Genomic DNA, 22,226 nt, shown 5'->3' on the forward strand with positions numbered 1-22,226 from the left:
TGACAGTTAGGTTTAAAATCTGATTTTAGAATGGCTGGGTTATGACTTTGTGTCTTGTGTTCACTAGTGAAAACCCTCACACATCCACTGATATTAAGTAAGTTTTTGCTTAAATAATGTCTCTAGGGTGGGATTGAAAAAAAAACAGCATGTTGGAGAAGAATCCTGAAAACAGCCTCCGTGGTATGGTTGGTTCCTGGACTGTCCCATGGACAGTACAGTACATGAGGTATGGTTGGTTATGGGACTGTCGCATGGACAGTACAGTACATGAGGTATGGTTGGTTCTGGGACTGTCCCATGGAAAGTAAAATACATAACGTATGGTTGGGTCTGGGACTGCCTTCATGGACAGTACAGTACATGAAGTATGGTTGGTTCTGGGGCTATAGATCACAACATAACAACAAAGCTTCAGATTGTACCCTAGGCAGGGTTTGTAAACAATGATATTACAGTGTAACGGAGCGGTTGAGTAATATTGGTAGCATGTAGTTTCAGACGGTTCCATAGTCTCTATCAATCAAGAGAAAGTTTGATTCTTACAGACTTGCATCAATGTGAAGAGAGTATTTTCACTTAGCTGTTTTACGGAGATTGATAGGGATCAGACTGGGATAGGACTGCTACCAGCCATCTGCCAGGGGAAATATATTTTATTTTCTCCTTTATAAACCAATCAAAGAGAGCACATTGAAATGATTAATCACTCGTTTGCACGCTCTCTTAATAGGCAGTTTGGGAAAGGATTTACCGTCAGTGTTGATGGGTAATTTGCACTAAAATTACACTGTTCATGTCTCCCTTGACAACATAAACCACAACTGTTCAGATCTATTTCAATGAAAGGTCAGGAAATATTTTGACATTTAACACGATGTGTTTTCAAGTATATAAAAATGAACGTGAGTGTGATGCTGAGCAGAAACATTCTCTAACGCAGAGGAAGCAAAATAATATAATTCCATGGTTGATGTGTCAGATGAAGTTAGAAGATCCTGTATTATTTCTATCCTTGGTGAAACATTTGTATTAATCTCTTCATAACAATAGTGGCTGACGGATTCCACTTTCCGAAGTAGCCGGAACGCTGTCATTTTCCAACATCGCCAACTGCATTCCCAGTTCCTGTCTTTGAGAACTTAATGCATTTTGACCCTCATACCATCACTCCTCGGCACAACCAACCCATACCAACACCACACAAGACAAATACATGCTATTACAGCCTGCGGCTTGTAGACCGCAACCCCAAGCCCTTTAGACAGACGAGATAAAAACTCAAATTCATACATTTCGTGCCAGGTGATGTGGAAGCACAAGGCCCTGCCAGAAGCAGCACTGAAACAGACAGAGCAAACAATTCCAAGCATTCCTTGGAGAACCAGAGTAAAGTGACACAGACATCCTCTACCACACAGCAGAGGTCACAGAGGCCTGGCCAGATGCAGCAGGCTACAGAGATAGAGACGCCACTCAGAGAAGAGAGGACGCTTTGGTCCTTGGAAATAACCAGTCAGTCCTTCCAGATAGTGTACTACTGCTTTTCAAGCCTCTAAACTCATCACAATTATTTTTTATTTAGCCTTTATTCAACTAGGCAAGTCAGTTAAGAACAAATTCATATTTTACAATGACGGCCTACCCCAGCCAAACCCTCCCCTAACCCTCCCCTAACCCGGACTCCCTATGGGAGTCCCAATCACGACCGGTGGTGATCAATCCTAATGAAACACTTGAACATCAAACATCTCAGTTAAGAAGGAGCAAGATGAGAACGAGAGAGAGCAAGAGAAAGACATACATGAGAAAAGAGAGAAAGAAAGATGGAAAGAAAGAAAGGACAGACTTTGGAGCATATTGGTCTAACTGATGTTCTTCCCAGTGTGTCTCCAGGAGGACATAGTTTCCCCAGCAGAGAGAAGAGCCCCAGTCTCTGTTTGCTGAGCATTGATGGATTGAGCCCTCTCTGAGTCCTACACTAGAACCGTTTTCACTGGCGTACGGTACAGGAGGTAGCGCAGGGCACTAATAACCCTGCCTGCCGTGAGATTACACACAGACTGCGTTGACTAAGGGATATTCTCTACCAGACGATATACAATGTGCTTTGTCCAGTTACCAGTTCCAGAGATGCTGAACTGAGAGTCAGAGAGGAAGTACGTTACTGACAATATAAACCAGTACTATATTATTTAACAAACGTATATGTGACTGCACTGTCTATACGCTAACTATAAAACGTTTACAAACCATTTAAAATCAATAAAATAAAGGTTGAGAACTCCACAGCTTTAAGACATCAGATGACCATCAAACAGAAATATGATTGTGATACTGTCCAAACATGGCTCAAGTAGATTGTTGTCCTGTAATTGATGTTGGACCAGTTAAAGGAAAAATACATTTTGGTATTGTTTTCCTTAGTCCACTGTTGATACAATCCCAAAATGTTTTGCATGTCAGCAGTCAAGTGTTCAAGATATTGGACTTTCAAGAAGCAAATTATCACATCATCATGATGGTGCAAAATGCCTCATATGATGATGTGACAAGTGACACTTTGCTTCTTCAAAGTCCAATATCTTCAACACTTGACTGCTGACATGTCACCTTCATTTAACCAGGTAGGCAAGTTGAGAACAAGTTCTCATTTACAATTGCGACGAGTGGGTTTGGCGACGAGTATGAAGCGAGGGCCAGCCAACGAGAGCGTACAGGTCGCAATGGTGGGTAGTATATGGGGCTTTGGTGACAAAACGGATGGCACTGTGATAGACTGCATCCAATTTGTTGAGTAGGGTATTGGAGGCTATTTTGTAAATTACATCGCCGAAATCGAGGATTGGCAGGATGGTCAGTTTTACAAGGGTATGTTTGGCAGCATGAGTGAAGGATGCTTTGTTGCGAAATAGAAAGCCAATTCTAGATTTAACTTTGGATTGGAGATGTTTGATGTGGGTCTGGAAGGAGAGTTTACAGTCTAACCAGACACCTAGGTATTTGTAGTTGTCCACGTATTCTAAGTCAGAGCCGTCCAGAGTAGTGATGTTGGACAGGCGGGCAGGTGCAGGCAGCGATCGGTTGAAGAGCATGCATTTAGTTTTACTTGTATTTAAGAGCAATTGGAGGCCACGGAAAGAGAGTTGTATGGCATTGGAGCTTGCCTGGAGGGTTGTTAACACAGTGTCCAAAGAAGTGCCAGAAGTATACAGAATGGTGTCGTCTGCGTAGAGGTGGATCAGAGACTCACCAGCAGCAAGAGCGACATCATTGATGTATACAGAGAAGAGAGTCGGTCCAAGAATTGAACCCTGTGGCACCCCCATAGAGACTGCCAGAGGTCCGGACAACAGACCCTCCGATTTGACACACTGAACTCTATCAGAGAAGTAGTTGGTGAACCAGGCGAGGCAATCATTTGAGAAACCAAGGCTGTCGAGTCTGCCAATGAGGATGTAGTGATAGACAGAGTCGAAAGCCTTGGCCAGATCAATGAATACGGCTGCACAGTAATGTTTCTTATCGATGGCGGTTAAGATATCGTTTAGGACCTTGAGCGTGGCTGAGGTGCACCCATGACCAGCTCTGAAACCAGATTGCATAGCAGAGAGGGTGTGGTGAGATTCGAAATGGTCGGTAATCTGTTTGTTGACTTGGCTTTCGAAGACCTTAGAAAGGCAGGGTAGGATAGATATAGGTCTGTAGCAGTTTGGGTCAAGAGTGTCCCCCACTTTGAAGAAGGGGATGACGCAGTTGCTTTCCAATCTTTGGGAATCTCAGACGACACGAAAGAGAGGTTGAACAGGCTAGTAATAGGGGTGGCAACAGTTTCGGCAGATAGTTTTTGAAAGAAAGGGTCCAGATTGTCTAGTCCATCTGATTTGTGGGGATCCAGATTTTGCAGCTCTTTCAGAACATCAGTTGACTGGATTTGGGAAAAGGAGAGATGGGGAAGGCTTGGGCAAGTTGCTGTGGGGGATGCAGTGCTGTTGACCAGGGTAGGGGTAGCCAGGTCGAAAGCATGGCCAACTGTAGAAAATGCTTATTGAAATTCTCAATTATAGTGGATTTATCAGTGGTGACAGTGTTTCCTATCTTCAGTGCAGTGGGCAGCTGGGAGGAGGTGTTCTTATTCTCCATGGACTTTACAGTGTCCCAGAACTTTTTTGAGTTAGTGTTGCAGGAAGCAAATTTCTGCTTGAAAAAGCTAGCATTGGCTTTTCTAATTGCCTGTGTATATTGGTTTCTAGCTTCCCTGAAAAGCTGCATATCACGGGGGCTGTTCGATGCTAATTCAGAACGCCATAGGATGTTTTTGTGTTGGTTAAGGGGTTGGCAGAGTGTGCTAAAGCAGTGAATAAAACACACTTAGGGAGGAAGCTTCTAATGTTAACATGCATGAACCCAAGGCTATTACGGTTACAGAAGTCATCAAAAGAGAACGCCCGGGGAATAGGAGTGGAGCTAGGCACTGCAGGGCCTGGATTCACCTCTACATCACCAGTGGAAAAGAGGAGGAGTAGGATAAGGGTACGGCTAAAAGCAATGAGAATTGTTTGTGTAGAACGTCTGGAACAGAGAGTAAAAGGAGGTTTCTGGGGGCGATGAAATAGCTTTAAGGTATTATGTACAGACAAAGGTATGGTAGGATCTGAATACAGTGGAGGTAAACCTAGGTATTGAGTGATGATGATCAATCAATCAAATCAATCAATCAATCAAATTTGATTTGTCACGTACACATGGTTAGCAGATGTTAATGCGAGTGTAGCGAAATGCTTGTGCTTCTAGTTCCGACAATGCAGTAATAACCAACAAGTAATCTAACTAACAATTCCAAAACTACTGTCTTATACACAGTGTAAGGGGATAAAGAATATGTACATAAGGATATATGAATGAGTGATGGTACAGAGCAGCATAGGCAGGATACAGTAGATGGTATCGAGTACAGTATATACATGAGGTGAGTATGTAAACAAAGTGGCATAGTTAAAGTGGCTAGTGATACATGTATTACATAAGGATGCAGTCGATGACATAGAGTACAGTATATACGTATGCATATGAGATGAATAATGTAGGGTAAGTAACATTATATAAGGTAGCATTGTTTAAAGTGGCTAGTGATATATTTACATCATTTCCCATCAATTCCCATTATTAAAGTGGCTGGAGTTGAGTCAGTGTCAGTGTCAGTGTGTTGGCAGCAGCCACTCAATGTTAGTGGTGGCTGTTTAACAGTCTGATGGCCTTGAGATAGAAGCTGTTTTTCAGTCTCTCGGTCCCAGCTTTGATGCACCTGTACTGACCTCGCCTTCTGGATGATAGCGGGGTGAACAGGCAGTGGCTCGGGTGGTTGATGTCCTTGATGATCTTTATGGCCTTCCTGTAACATCGGGTGGTGTAGGTGTCCTGGAGGGCAGGTAGTTTGCCCCCGGTGATGCGCTGTGCAGACCTCACTACCCTCTGGAGAGCCTTACGGTTGTGGGCGGAGCAGTTGCCGTACCAGGCGGTGATACAGCCTGACAGGATGCTCTCGATTGTGCATCTGTAGAAGTTTGAGTGCTTTTGGTGACAAACCGAATTTCTTAGCCTCCTGAGGTTGAAGAGGCGCTGCTGCGCCTTCTTCACGATGCTGTCTGTGTGAGTGGACCAATTCAGTTTGTCTGTGATGTGTATGCCGAGGAACTTAAAACTTCCTACCCTCTCCACTACTGTTCCATCGATGTGGATAGGGGGGTGTTCCCTCTGCTGTTTCCTGAAGTCCACAATCATCTCCTTAGTTTTGTTGACGTTGAGTGTGAGGTTATTTTCCTGACACCACACTCCGAGGGCCCTCACCTCCTCCCTGTAGGCCGTCTCGTCGTTGTTGGTAATCAAGCCGACCACTGTTGTGTCGTCCGCAAATTTGATGATTGAGTTGGAGGTGTGCGTGGCCACGCAGTCGTGGGTGAACAGGGAGTACAGGAGAGGGCTCAGAACGCACCCTTGTGGGGCCCCAGTGTTGAGGATCAGCGGGGTGGAGATGTTGTTGCCTACCCTCACCACCTGGGGGCGGCCCGTCAGGAAGTCCAGTACCCAGTTGCACAGGGCGGGGTCGAGACCCAGGGTCTCGAGCTTGATGACGAGCTTGGAGGGTACTATGGTGTTGAATGCCGAGCTGTAGTCGATGAACAGCATTCTCACATAGGTATTCCTCTTGTCCAGATGGGTTAGGGAAGTGTGCAGTGTGGTTGAGATTGCATCATCTGTGGACCTATTTGGGCGGTAAGCAAATTGGAGTGGGTCTAGGGTGTCGGGTAGGGTGGAGGTGATATTGTCTCCGTCGGTAGGATTAGTGGGGTTCCGTGTGGTAGAGGGGATCAAACCAATTCGCAAAAAAATAGATATAGTTGTCTGATAGATCTAATCAGATAGCAGCCGATAAGACAGCTAACGATAAGACAGGTAACGTCGCGACGGAGGAGCCAGCTGGATAACTCCCTCGGGCAGATAACATCGGTAGTCCAGTTGTGAAGGCCCGGTGGGGCTCCGCGTTGGCAGTAAAACGGGTCCGGATAGGTGATTGTAGCCCAGGAGTGGCTGATGGAACTCTTCAGCTGTCTAGCTTCGGAATAATTTATGTTTGCTCGGGGATCGACGTAAGCTGATAGTCACACGGATAGCAGCTAGCTAGCTGCGAGATCCAGGTATAAATGTCCAGAGCTTGCGGTTGAAATCCGGGGACATGGAGAGAAAATCCGAGCCGCGCCGTACAAAACTGCCGATAGATTTTCGAGCTAAAGGATAGCTGATGACCACAAACCGTGGTTAGCTGAATACTAACGTGCAAAATACTAACATGCAAAACATTGAGTGGGTTTTCCTTTAAAGGAGTTATCTCCCTTCTCTGTACTGTAATGGTTGCTTCATGTGTTAGTTGGTGAATGTTAGATCTTAGCTGGTGAAATGTTAGATCTTTGTTTCCACTGGTCTAGCCAGAGTAAACGGAGCCATGGAGTTCGTCGTCTAGTTAACACAGCCACAAAGTCATAATCATGGCTAAACCAGCCCATTTTCTACAATTTCTTTTCTTACATTTTTTTTTAAACCTAACCCTAACCATGCCACTAACCTTATGCCTAACCCTAACCTTAACAAAAGACCAAAAGGCAAGTGTTTGTTTTTCTGATTTTTTTAATAGCCAATTTTGACTTTGGGTCTGTATTAACTAGTGACAACCATGGAGTTCAGGCTCCCTCCATTCTATTCCACTCACCTTTTATTCAGAAGTGAGACTCACGTTAACATTCTGATGATCCCCCTTTCTATGATCTGACTCCATTTACAAAGCCACAAATATGCAGACCAAGTGTATCAACGACATTATCGTCTGGAGTCGACCGGATGAAAAGTGGGACTTCAACAACTGCCTGGCATTTATTTCAGATGCGAGGCCAAGTGCAATAAACATGAATATGTATGAATATGCCTTTTGAATATGCAGATAATGAATGACTCTAAATATTAAAGAATGTACATGGTCAATTGGACTTATTTTTGGAAAAAAGCACACTGGACAGTGCTATCCTCGATGCCGATGGTGTTATAATATTTTTATAAATTGGGTGGTTCGAGCCCTGAATGCTGATTGGCTGACAGCCGTGGTATATCAGACAGTAGACCACGGGTATGACAAAACATTTATTTTTACTGTTCTAATTACGTTGGATAACCAGTTTATAATAGCAATAAGGCACCTCAGGGGTTTTTGATTTATGGCGAATATACCACAGCTAAGGGCTGTATCCAGGCACTCGGCGTTGTGTCGTGCCGGGGTATATTGGCCATATAGCACACCTCTTCGGGCCTTATTGCTTAAATATATTATGGTGAGGTCAGAGCAGTGAGCTAGCTGGTAAGTGTGCTCCCAGAGGTCAAAAGAGTATAAACTTCCAGTGAATGAACTTCCAGCGAACCGGAGAAAGACATATTTACAAGCTTGTAGGAATGTGTGTCAGGAAACGGCCTGGCAGGACAAGGGTCACAGTGACAAAACAAGACAAAACTATGGATTTTATGGCGTTTTCAGACATATTGATTCAGCGTCGGACTTTGACAGGGGCTGTGTTTTGCGTGTGTAGAGGCATATCTCTATAAAGGGAGACATGCTAAGGCCCCATAGGCCAGAGGAGACCTTTCTATGTCTGTAAATCAGTCACACAACCTTTAACATGGCAAAAAGGGATGGGAGAATCCATGACCTGCCTTGTCCATAAATAAACCCCAGCGCTTTGTTGAGACAAAGATGCTCAGCAGCAACAGACAGCCTTCTCAAACTGCTGGTGGTCAACATCCATCCATCAATCCATCCATCAATCCATCCATCAGTCTATCCAGGAGAGAGCCATCAGTCCATCCAGGAGAGAGCCATCAGCCCACCCAGGAGAGAGCCATCAGCCCACCCAGGAGAGACCCATCAGTCCATCCAGGAGAGAGCCATCAGTCCATCCAGGAGAGAGCCATCAGTCCATCCAGGAGAGAGCCATCAGTCCATCCAGGAGAGAGCCATCAGTCCATCCAGGAGAGAGCCATCAGTCCATCCAGGACTTCACTGGAACCCAAGTTCTTAGGACGTTGGCCATGGGATTAAATGATTGTCAGATTGCCACTCCATCAATCAGCTAGATTTTGACACCTGCCAGTAGCAGTAGCACAAAGAGCATGCTGGGCAGTCAGTCTCCAGTAGGTGTGCCCAGTCAGTCTGCACCAGGTGTGCCCAGTCAGTCTACACCAGGTGTGCCCAGTCAGTCTACACCAGGTGTGCCCAGTCAGTCTACACCAGGTGTGCCCAGTCAGTCTACACCAGGTGTGTCCAGTCAGTCTACACCAGGTGTGCCCAGTCAGTCTACACCAGGTGTGCCCAGTCAGTCTACACCAGGTGTGCCCAACCTTCTTTGACGTCAGATCTACTTTTTCATTTGCCAGCGTGATGAAATCTACCAGTCTCTAAACCTAAACCAACCAACAAAATGTATGGAACGCAACACACCACTGAGTATGGACCTGTTGCTATGATACAGTGCCTTGCGAAAGTATTCGGCCCCCTTGAACTTTGCGACCTTTTGCCACATTTCAGGCTTCAAACATAAAGATATAAAACTGTATTTTTTTGTGAAGAATCAACAACAAGTGGGACACAATCATGAAGTGGAACGACATTTATTGGATATTTCAAACTTTTTTAACAAATCAAAAACTGAAAAATTGGGCGTGCAAAATTATTCAGCCCCCTTAAGTTAATACTTTGTAGCGCCAAATTTTGCTGCGATTACAGCTGTAAGTCGCTTGGGGTATGTCTCTATCAGTTTTGCACATCGAGAGACTGAATTTTTTTCCCATTCCTCCTTGCAAAACAGCTCGAGCTCAGTGAGGTTGGATGGAGAGCATTTGTGAACAGCAGTTTTCAGTTCTTTCCACAGATTCTCGATTGGATTCAGGTCTGGACTTTGACTTGGCCATTCTAACACCTGGATATGTTTATTTTTGAACCATTCCATTGTAGATTTTGCTTTATGTTTTGGATCATTGTCTTGTTGGAAGACAAATCTCCGTCCCAGTCTCAGGTCTTTTGCAGTCTCCATCAGGTTTTCTTCCAGAATGGTCCTGTATTTGGCTCCATCCATCTCCCCATCAATTTTAACCATCTTCCCTGTCCCTGCTGAAGAAAAGCAGGCCCAAACCATGATGCTGCCACCACCATGTTTGACAGTGGGGATGGTGTGTTCAGCTGTGTTGCTTTTACGCCAAACATAACGTTTTGCATTGTTGCTAAAAAGTTCAATTTTGGTTTCATCTGACCAGAGCACCTTCTTCCACATGTTTGGTGTGCCTCCCAGGTGGATTGTGGCAAACTTTAAACAACACTTTTTATGGATATCTTTAAGAAATGGCTTTCTTCTTGCCACTCTTCCATAAAGGCCAGATTTGTGCAATATACAACTGATTGTTGTCCTATGGACAGAGTCTCCCACCTCAGCTGTAGATCTCTGCAGTTCATCCAGAGTGATCATGGGCCTCTTGGCTGCATCTCTGATCAGTCTTCTCCTTGTATGAGCTGAAAGTTTAGAGGGACGGCCAGGTCTTGGTAGATTTGCAGTGGTCTGATACTCCTTCCATTTCAATAGTATCGCTTGCACAGTGCTCCTTGGGATGTTTAAAGCTTGGGAAATCTTTTTGTATCCAAATCCGGCTTTAAACTTCTTCACAACAGTATCTCGGACCTGCCTGGTGTGTTCCTTGTTCTTCATGATGCTCTCTGCGCTTTTGACGGACCTCTGAGACTATCACAGTGCAGGTGCATTTATACGGAGACTTGATTACACACAGGTGGATTGTATTTATCATCATTAGTCATTTAGGTCAACATTGGATCATTCAGAGATCCTCACTGAACTTCTGGAGAGAGTTTGCTGCACTGAAAGTAAAGGGGCTGAATAATTTTGCATGCCCAATTTTTCAGTTTTTGATTTGTTAAAAAAGTTAGAAATATCCAATAAATGTCGTTCCACTTCATGATTGTGTCCCACTTGTTGTTGATTCTTCACAAAAAAATACAGTTTTATATCTTTATGTTTGAAGCCTGAAATGTGGCAAAAGGTCGCAAAGTTCAAGGGGGCCAAATACTTTCGCAAGGCACTGTACCTATTTGATATGCAAATATGTGGACCAATAACATGTTTTCCACAAATAAGTGAAACTAATTTCATTTCCGACCTTAGTGTGACTTTTGGCATTGGGTGGAGGCAAGTAGTTTGTCATAGTCAGGGCTGTAGCAGCTTGTTGCAGGTCTCATGCAGGACAGAAGGTGGTCATCAGTCATAGTAGATCTGGACTTGGACTTTATCTTCATGTGAGAAAATGCAGACTCACAGAGGTAGGTTGATCCAAAAAGGACTGATATGTTGAGAGCACATCTTCTTATATTGGGATACTTCTCCTCCAGCAGTAGCTCCCAGAACTCTTCCTTCATCTCAGTGGTTGCCCTGGATTTCAGCTGAATGTCATTTTGATGGGTGAGAATTTCTGTTTCTGCTATAGTTGTGTCCAACTGAACAAGTGATCCCATTTTGGAGGCAATGACTTCCACATTTATGTCTGTGCCAAACGGAAGTGGCAATAGGCTCAAGTGATGCAAAGTCAATGAAACGACTGCAAAACTCAGATAAGATGTTCTGGACTCTAAAGCTGTGCTGTATCCTTGCCCTGGTGTTCAAGTTCTGAATGCATGTGTTGAAAGAAATGCAGGTCCTTACGTTGCAGATTTCTTGTGAACAGTTGTGGTTTGCATATAAGTGTTCACAGAGCTGATCATATAAGTGTTCACAGAGCTGATCATATAAGTGTTCACAGAGCTGATCATATAAGTGTTCACAGAGCTGATCATGTCCATTACATGTTTGCCTTTTCTTTGCAGCTCTACATTCAATTCAATAAGCATGTAAGTTAGGTCAGTGAGAAAAGATAAATCCAGGAGCCACTGTGTGTCCTCTAGCTGTGCATATTCTGCATGTTTGGAGACCTTGAGAAACTCCTTGATTTCAGACAACTCACTGAATCAACCTAAAAATGTACCTCGGCTCAGCCACCGCATATCCGTGTGCAGCAGCAGGTCTGTGTGCCCCGCTTCAGCCTCTTCTAAGTGAGCGTGAAAAAGCCTCCGCTTCGAATAGAAGACACAATCTTCATCGCAACATCTATCACTTCTTTCATGTTTAACATCTTCCTGCACAAAGCTTCCTGATGAATTACGCAGTGATAACAAAGAAAGACGGCGAAAGAATCATCTCGTTGGCACAATGCAACAAACCCACTAATGTGGCCTACCATATCGGGTGCCCCATCGGTAGTAATGTAGACAAGCTTACAAAAGGGCAGTTGGAATTTGTTAGCAAACTCCCTAAAAGCTTGAAAAATATCTTCGCCCCTTGGATGTCCTTTCATGTTGTCAAATACCATTCAAATCAAATCAAATCAAATGTTATTTGTCACATACACATGGTTAGCAGATGTTAATGCGAGTGTAGCGAAATGCTTGTGCTTCTAGTTCCGACAATGCAGTAATAACCAACAAGTAATCTAGCTAACAATTCCAAAACTACTACCTTATAGACACAAGTGTAAGGGGATAAAGAATATGTACATAAAGATATATGAATGAGTGATGGTACAGAGCGGCATAGGCAAGATACAGTAGATGGTATTGAGTACAGTATATACATATGAGATGAGTATGTAAACAAAGTGGCATAGTTAAAGTGGCTAGTGATACATGTATTACATAAAGATGCAGTAGATGATATAGAGTACAGTATATACGTATACATATGAGATGAATAATGTAGGGTATGTAAACATTATATTAGGTAGCATTGTTTAAAGTGGCTAGTGATATATTTTACATAATTTCCCATCAATTCCCATTATTAAAGTGGCTGGAGTTGAGTCAGTGTGTTGGCAGCAGCCACTCAATGTTAGTGGTGGCTGTTTAACAGTCTGATGGCCTTGAGATAGAAGCTGTTTTTCAGTCTCTCGGTCCCAGCTTTGATGCACCTGTGCTGACCTCGCCTTCTGGATGATAGCGGGGTGAACAGGCAGTGGCTCGGGTGGTTGTTGTCCTTGATGATCTTTATGGCCTTCCTGTGACATCGGGTGGTGTAGGTGTCCTGGAGGGCAGGTAGTTTGCCTGCGTTGTGCAGACCTCATTACCCTCTGGAGAGCCTTGCGGTTGTGGGCAGAGCAGTTGCCGTACCAGGCGGTGATACAGCCTGACAGGATGCTCTCGATTGTGCATCTGTAGAAGTTTGTGAGTGCTTTTGGTGACAAGCCAAATTTCTTCAGCCTCCTGAGGTTGAAGAGGCGCTGCTGCGCCTTCTTCACGATGCTGTCTGTGTGGGTGGACCAATTCAGTTTGTCTGTGATGTGTACGCCGAGGAACTTAAAACTTACTACCTTCTCCACTACTGTTCCATCGATGTGGATAGGGGGGTTTTCCCTCTGCTGTTTCCTGAAGTCCACAATCATCTCGTTAGTTTTGTTGACGTTGAGTGTGAGGTTATTTTCCTGACACCACACTCCGAGGGCCCTCACCTCCTCCCTGTAGGACGTCTCGTCGTTGTTGGTAATCAAGCCGACCACTGTTGTGTCGTCCGCAAACTTGATGATTGAGTTGGAGGTGTGCGTGGCCACACAGTCGTGGGTGAACAGGGAGTACAGGAGAGGGCTCAGAACGCACCCTTGTGGGGCCCCAGTGTTGAGGATCAGCGGGGTGGAGATGTTGTTGCCTACCCTCACCACCTGGGGGCGGCCCGTCAGGAAGTCCAGTACCCAGTTGCACAGGGCGAGGTCGAGACCCAGGGTCTCGAGCTTGATGACGAGCTTGGAGGGCACTATGGTGTTAAATGCCGAGCTGTAGTCGATGAACAGCATTCTCACATAGGTATTCCTCTTGTCCAGATGGGTTAGGGCAGTGTGCAGTGTGGTTGAGATTGCATCGTCTGTGGACCTATTTGGGCGGTAAGCAAATTGGAGTGGGTCTAGGGTGTCAGGTAGGGTGGAGGTGATATGGTCCTTGACTAGTCTCTCAAAGCACTTCATGATGACGGAAGTGAGTGCTACGGGGCGGTAGTCGTTTAGCTCAGTTACCTTAGCTTTCTTGGGAACAGGAACAATGGTGGCCCTCTTGAAGCATGTGGGAACAACAGACTGGGATAGGGATTGATTGAATATGTCCGTAAACACACCAGCCAGCTGGTCTGCGCATGCTCTGAAGGCGCGGCTGGGGATGCCGTCTGGGCCTGCAGCCTTGCGAGGGTTAACACGTCTAAATGTTTTCCTCACGTCGGCTGCAGTGAAGGAGAGTCCGCATGTTTTGGTTGCGAGCCGTGTCAGTGGCACTGTATTGTCCTCAAAGCGGGCAAAAAAGTGATTTAGTCTGCCTGGGAGCAAGACATCCTGGTCCGTGACGGGGCTGGTTTTCTTTTTGTAATCCGTGATTGACTGTAGACCCTGCCACATACCTCTTGTGTCTGAGCCGTTGAATTGAGATTCTACTTTGTCTCTATACTGACGCTTAGCTTGTTTGATTGCCTTGCGGAGGAAATAGCTACAATGTTTGTATTCGTCATGTTTCCGGTCACCTTGCCCTGATTAAAAGCAGTGGTTCGCGCTTTCAGTTTCACGCGAATGCTGCCATCAATCCACGGTTTCTGGTTTGGGAATGTTTTAATCGTTGCTATGGGAACGACATCTTCAACGCATGTTCTAATGAACTCGCTCACCGAATCTGATGAAAAGGTATAACTGTGCCACATCTACCATATCTGTCGACTGGTCAAACTGGAGGGAATAACACTCGCAGCTGTCCATATCCTTCTTCAGTTGATGCTCAAGGTTCTCTACTATTCCCTCACATCTTCTTGTCACCATATTTTTAGACAACTGACTGTCATTGATGGCAGCCATAATTTCAGTCTTATTCTTAAAATCCTCAAACAGCGAGTCTGCAGCCTCAATAAATGCTTCCTTGATCATCTTTCCATCTTTGAAAAACGTTTTATGCTTAGCAAGAACGCGACTCACACAATAAGATGCTATGGTTGCCGCGTCCCTTAGGTCACAGGCCTTGTGACTGATGCGCTGCCAGTTGATTTTTTAGTTCTTGTACCTTTCTTCTTAGTAATTCAGTCTTTGCTGAAAAATCTCTTTCCTGGGTTTTGTGTGTGGTTTTAAAATGTTGTTCTGTGTTACCTTTCGTTGGGATAGCGATGCTATTATGGCAGACGAGGCACACACATTTTGAGTTTGACATGACGAAAAAAAGAATCCTCCTTTCCTTGTGGAAATGTTATGTTTTCAGTTTTTTTTAATCCTTCCCTCCACTCATTATTGCTGCTGTCAACCACACAACTTAAGAACTAATCTGGCTACAAAGTTAGCTAGCTAGCTACCTGCCTGGTATCACCATGACCTCGACTTGGAGTTGGCGGACGACATCTGACCACGCTAACTAGGCATACGTCAATTAGTGGGCAGGGACTGGTCATATTTGATGTAAATCACCTGACTTCTCAGACATTGCTGTGAATGGAGGACTGTTGAACGTTAAAACAGAAAGAGATTATAGGCGTTGATGTGTGGCTGAATTTAAGTAGATGTATAATCATCTCACGATCGACTGGCAAGCATTCCATGATCGACCAGTAGATGGCGATCGACTGGTTGGGCACCCCTGGTCTACACGTTAGTAAACGCGAGGTAGCATAGCATCCAGCAGAAATGCAGTAATCACTATTGCATGTGATAAGCTGTTGGGACAGCACAGTCAGTGTAGCCTTGCTCTGGTCTCTCCTTTCTATAGCCTCTAGCTAACGGGTCAGCCAAAAGGACACTTTGATCACCGTAAATCTCCTGCCTCCAGAGTAACACTTCAGCATGAGTTGATAGATGGGAGGAACTCTGGGGTGTGTACACTGGCACTGCAGTTGGAGGGAATATTTGTCTAATATGCTTCTGACATATTTGTGGAGTTGAGAGGCGTGTGCACTGTCTGAGGTGCTCACGGCTTTGGTATTCTAAAACAAACCTCTACAACGCCAGAGCCCAAACCTGATGCTGTGGGCTGGAGGCCGCAGGGGGGGGTGAGGGGGTCGCTGTGTGTGAGAGAGAGAGAGAGAGAGAAAGAGGGGGGTTGAAAGGGGACTCAGGACTATTCATACCTCAAACCCAATGCTTGTCTGAACATACCCTTCACTCTACTTTCATTTCTAATGATGAAAGTAAAATGGCCTTATGTGAGTTTATTTTCACTCTAATAGAATGTACAATGTATACGTAACAGGGGGTGGGGGTATTATTGGCAGTGAATGTCATCCCTTAAACCTCCCAGCCTCCATCCATCCATGTCGGAAACCAAGCTGGCATGCAGACAGTGTGCAAATGTTTAGTCTGGTATGTTTTATTTCCACGCTCCTCTTCAGCATCACAGCCAACACTTAGCGGAGCCGCTGCCATGCTTGTTTTGCTACCGCTTCTACCCCCCCCCCCCCCCCCCCCAAACCCAACCACCCCTCTCTTCCCGAGGCCATTCCACACAGAGTAGCAAAACAAATGACTTCAGAGCTTTGCTGGGTGCTTTCTGCTGCACACAGATGTAGGATAAGCCACAGTGTTCTCTCCTCAAACACTGATCAAAATAGGAGAAAGGGTATGTTGAGAACATACATTAAGAACAGGAACGGTGTCCATCTCCATTGGCTGTAATGGTGCCACAGAAACCAATGACACTGCTGCTCTTTCATCCAACTAGTTCTACAAACAACTGCTAGTTGGAAGACTAACTGCTCTTTCATCCAACTAGTTCTACAAACAACTGCTAGTTGGAAGACTAACTGCTCTTTCATCCAACTAGTTCTACAAACAACTGCCAGTTGGAAGACTAACTGCTCTTTCATCCAACTAGTTCTACAAACAACTGCTAGTTGGAAGACTAACTGCTCTTTCATCCAACTAGTTCTACAAACAACTGCCAGTTGGAAGACTAACTGCTCTTTCATCCAACTAGTTCTACAAACAACTGCTAGTTGGAAGACTAACTGCTCATTCTAATACCGCTGCAATCGCTCAATCAGTGAGTTGAAGCGTTCATCAAACTCTCTCAACATGCAGATGTCTGTGTTATCCAAAAGAGCTGTGGAGAGGAGGGTGTATTTGGAGGATATTTGGAGCAGGGAGGGGAGGTAGATATTCTGGGCATATTTTTTATAACTTGATTGATTATGTGAATGATTTGTCTAATCTGATTGAACAGTCCTTTATTCTTAATGATAATGTGAATTACATTAATGCATATATCACATTCAGCTGTAAATTGAAACAATATTGAGCATTTCCTGCAAATCATTCAACATTCTATAATCAAAATACAAATTACTTTATAATTGAAAAAGATACCAAATTGATGTAAAAAAGAAAAACTTTGATGAAAAACAGATGTTTACTTCTTGGTCGGTCCATAGGCCTACTTGCACCAGCACAAAGACAAGTGAAGAGGTCTTAATATCTCGGCCTATTGCGAGTGAACATTTAATATAGCAATATATAGATGTCCAATTTGGCCACCATCCTTGATAAATCAATCTAGTATATAAACTATAGTCATTATTACTGTTTAATGCTGTGGAACAACAAAAGGGAGAATTGTCTAGAGCGAAACACTGATGGTTTATCGGTGGTTTATCGGTGTTGGCCGGGGACTTGAGTGGCTGGTTTCACACTCTGGTCCCACAGAGAGGTTGGATGTGTTCACAGTGCACCGGCTCCTGCTGCCCAGTTAGACTTGGCACGACTACTGTTACATGTGCCACTGATTCACATACTGTTAGCCGGGCTCATTCTGTCTGTAATATACGATTATAGGGTTTTACTTGGCAGTAAGGGACTGTCCAAACTAAACAGAACAACATTACTAGAGACGACAGATGACTTTGGCAGAGTGCTAAGCGATGGAAATTAGATGACTGTGTCTGTGTGTGTCTTCCATTCCGTCGCATTCTGGGTTGTCCTGACTAACCTCTATGATAGGCCCATGGTTTACACAGATGTCAGACATGTCCCACACCGCCTCCTTGTGGTAGAACCAGAGATTACAGAGTCCACATGAAGTGTAGAGGGCGACGGGCAGACAAAATAGATTTTAGAAAAACAGATATCAATATGGATGCGGTTTGTTTCTAGACGTATATTTCTCTTTTAGTATCGATATAATTTCACTGAAAACACATCCAAAAAGAGACGCAGAATAAAGTACTGCACGGTTGGAGACAGAGGTGTTCTGTTTTCCTGTGGCAGAAACAACAGGTAAAGTGGTCATTTAAAAGTGTTTAAACCCAGAGAAAGTTTCCACCGACCGCAGAGAGAAAGACATGAGCAATTTGGGGATAATTCTCTGCCCACAGCTTCTTGGCCTGGGATCTCCCCTGTCTGCTTGGACTCGGTGTATAAACACGATCTGGTTCTTTGACTTGACATATTTGAGGTGAAGCACTCATACCCAGAAAGCTTCCGAACAATGGCTGGCCCTGCATTAGCAAATATTGGTCAAAATATTTCAAAGTACTTAAATAAAAAATAAAAAAGCCATACGAAACATTTCAGGGAAGTATTAAACTGTTTTGAACAGCAGCATTCATTTCACTCCAGATTAGCGTCTCCTTGTACCAAAGGGTTTGAATATGTGGAATCAGGCACGGACTACCTCAGGTTAATGAAATGTGCCGCAGCAGAACCTAGCTGAACAGCCCAAAACAAGCTAGTGAGTGCCTGGAGATAGAGTTTCTGATCCAAACAGACTACAGTACATATACCCCTGCATATTCAGACCATGGACTCATGCGCTTGCTGTCCTGCAGTTTCACAATCATCTTTTTATAACCTTGACTCTTTACAGAGCAATCATCTGGTCAGAGAGGCCTGGTCCCATGGTCCTTCATCTGGGCAATCATCTGGTCAGAGAGGCCTGGTCCCATGGTCCTTCATCTGGGCAATCATCTGGTCAGAGAGGCCTGGTCCCATGGTCCTTCATCTGGGCAATCATCTGGTCAGAGAGGCCTGGTCCCATGGTCCTTCATCTGGGCAATCATCTGGTCAGAGAGGCCTGGTCCCATGGTCCTTCATCTGGGCAATCATCTGGTCAGAGAGGCCTGGTCCCATGGTCCTTCATCAGAGCAATCATCTGGTCAGAGAGGCCTGGTCCCATGGTCCTTCATCAGAGCAATCATCTGGTCAGAGGCCTGGTCCCATGGTCCTTCATCTGGGTAATCATCTGGTCAGAGAGGCCTGGTCCCATGGTCCTTCATCTGGGCAATCATCTGGTCAGAGAGGCCTGGTCCCATGGTCCTTCATCTGGGCAATCATCTGGTCAGAGAGGCCTGGTCCCATGGCCCTTCATCTGGGCAATCATCTGGTCAGAGAGGCCTGGTCCCATGGTCCTTCATCTGGGCAATCATCTGGTCAGAGGCCTGGTCCCATGGTCCTTCATCAGAGCAATCATCTGGTCAGAGAGGCCTGGTCCCATGGTCCTTCATCTGGGCATAGACAGAGAACAGGGGAGTGGATTCATGGACATAGATCCACCAATCCCTTCCAAAAGGTCAGAGAGTTGAGTTAGCTCAGCTCAGGGCTCACAGACCGAGGGTAATAGATCACTTACCCTGGCCTCTACAAAAGGCTCGTTGAGACAGACGACTTCAGGACAAGCCGACTGGGCAGCGCAGCTGTCTAGTAAAGATGTCATATGAAACACTGGGGGTCTGGAGCCAGAGGAGGAAAGTTAAACTAACAGGCAGAGTTTGAGAGACGCTGATTGAACCCTGCAGAGTCAGATCGCACATTGCACTGTCACCCCTGAACAATACCACTTCAGCAGACACTGTGCAACAGTGTGTCAAATGACTATGCTAATTAGCATTACAGTGTAAGGGGGAGGAATGGATATGGTTGGGAGAGTAACGAGCAAAAGTTTGCCTGACTGCCTGTATCAGCCTACTATGTTTATACACAGCAGTCCTTGATTAAATCTGGCCTGATTGACAGATGTGACCACCGGTTGCAAACAACCATCCACCATTACCATGATGTCATCTGCAACAGATTCAGATTTAGAAATAAACAAAAAGGTACTGTAGCAGAAATAAGTATGCTAGCAGCAGGGACTCGTTTGCGTCACTCGCCAGGACGACGACCAAACAGTAAAGATATAAGCCTGGTTCCTGTCAAAGCTGCAACCTGTCCCTCTCGTAAATATATCACTAGCAACTTTAAACAATGCTACCTTATATAATGTTACTTACCCTACATTATTCATCTCATATGCATACGTATATACTGTACTCTATATCATCGACTGCATCCTTATGTAATACATGTATCACTAGCCACTTTAACTATGCCACTTTGTTTACATACTCACCTCATGTATATACTGTACTCGATACCATCTACTGTAACCTGCCTATGCTGCTCTGTACCATCACTCATTCATATATCCTTATGTACATATTCTTTATCCCCTTACACTGTGTATAAGACAGTAGTTTTGGAATTGTTAGTTAGATTACTTGTTATTACTGCATTGTCGGAACTAGAAGCACAAGCATTTCGCTACACTCGCATTAACATCTGCTAACCATGTGTATGTGACAAATAAAATGTGATTTGATGATTTGATTTGATTTGACATTGATCTGCTGGCACAGAGCACAAAGACAGAGGGTGGCATGTTGGTTCTTGTCTAGACTAGGGACTGCAGAGAACAGGCCTGCTGGATGATGAATAGGGCATCTGTGTTCACCCCGTCAAGTTCTTCTGAAGAGGGAACTACAAGTCAATCCACCCAGAGCAAACTGTACAGCCAGCACTACTTTGAATACAAGGCCACATACCGGTAATCGGTCTCCTTTCACACTGCAACAGTAGAGCCAAACAGAAAGGACTAGGTGATCTACAGTACTAGAAATACACCACATCAGTCCGTGGAGGCGCCTGACCAACTTCAACAGATACTGTATGTACTGAGGGAACCCAGGGCTGAATTCAATCAAATCTGCACTACAGAACAATTCTGCATGGGAAAAATGCATGCTTACACAAAATTATCATTTAAATTCTATTTAATCTCACTGAGTAAATGACTCACTGTGCAGTTTAATGAAAACGCATGTCAATGTGGCACAACACAGATAGCAGAGGAGTGAGAAAGACGGTGAATCTTCACGCCGGATAAAGAATAAGAAAATTGTTCTTTCAGATGATTGACTGGAATATTGCAGTGTGGCATGAAACTGTCAGGGCAAGTCTGGGAAACGTCGACAGCATTTCAACAATTTCTAAATCTACATGTCTAAAGAAATGTGCCAATTCTCTCTGCTCCAACTGAAATAAAGTGGACAGAAATTTGGGACGGGTTCCTCCACTCTCTTCTAAAAGACACAGAAGGGTTGATTGTGATATGTTAACAATATGGCAGCCCTCATGTTCCTCGTTTCAGCTCCCTTGTCTGGTAGCCAAGAATAACTGTGAGTTCTGGGTAATTCTGCTGTTCACCACCCATTTCCTACTGTTCCCTCTCCACTGGGCCGAGCTGCTGTACACCAGATGAGTGAGAGTGAGTGAGAGCATCTGTGTGTTCTCAAGCTTCTTAAGAGTGACGTCAAAATGAGAAAATGTATATAAGATGCACATTAGCTACAGGGTCACTGAGGATAATCTGAACACTGGTCTCGCCAATAGGCCAAGGTTATGACTCAGGTTATGTAGCAGAACATCAGTTTCCTTCATATTAAAACTCGTCCAGGGCTTGACTAGACTGTCGCCAACTTGGCTCACAGAAAGACATGCATCAGCAGAAATATCCCTGGCCTGCACTGTAGAAATTCTAGAGTTCACAACTATACACACCAATTACACTAACAGATCCTGCATTGTCAGATTCCAAAGTGTCCACAAGAGGGCTCTATTATTCTATATCTGAAAACACTGGTGTAAGAGAAATCCATTTCTAGAAGATTTTATTCCAGTAATAACAGTATGTCTATTCAGCAATATATCTTGTTAGGGAAGATTCAGAATTTGTTGGTAACATATGTAAGATGTTTTATATTCATCAAATATGTTTAAGTTAATTCTCATCAGAATGGTATTTTTGTGTAATTCTGTGGTGAGGTTGCAGTTATCTGTTCTATGTCAAAACTAAGTTGCCTGGGCCGCTGAGAGGGGAGAGGTCAAAGTGTCATCATGTGTAAACATATCTTTCACTCTCTACCTTTCCCATAGTGGGGAAAGGAAGGTTGCAGTGTCTGGAATCATTATATGCTCCCTCTTATGTTGTTTCTATCTTAACCTATAGCCTCACCCTCCTCTCCGTGAGTTTGTCCAGGAGTTTGTATTTAGAGTGGGTTGTATCTAAATGACAATTTGATATATGCCTGTTGATTTGGAGGATTGGTTTATGGTTCTGGGGTTTGGGAAAGGAGACAAAGCTGAACGATGAATAATGTCTATGCTGTCTTATCCTGTGTGTGTGTCTTTACTATAAAGGACCTCATTCACAATGTGGAAGGGGCTCTCAGAGGATTCACTGGGAGACACTGAATCAATCTGAGAGTCACAGGGTTGTGATAGAGCTC

Source organism: Oncorhynchus mykiss, chromosome 7 (genome assembly GCF_013265735.2).
Source record: "Oncorhynchus mykiss isolate Arlee chromosome 7, USDA_OmykA_1.1, whole genome shotgun sequence".
Lineage (NCBI taxonomy): Eukaryota > Metazoa > Chordata > Actinopteri > Salmoniformes > Salmonidae > Oncorhynchus > Oncorhynchus mykiss.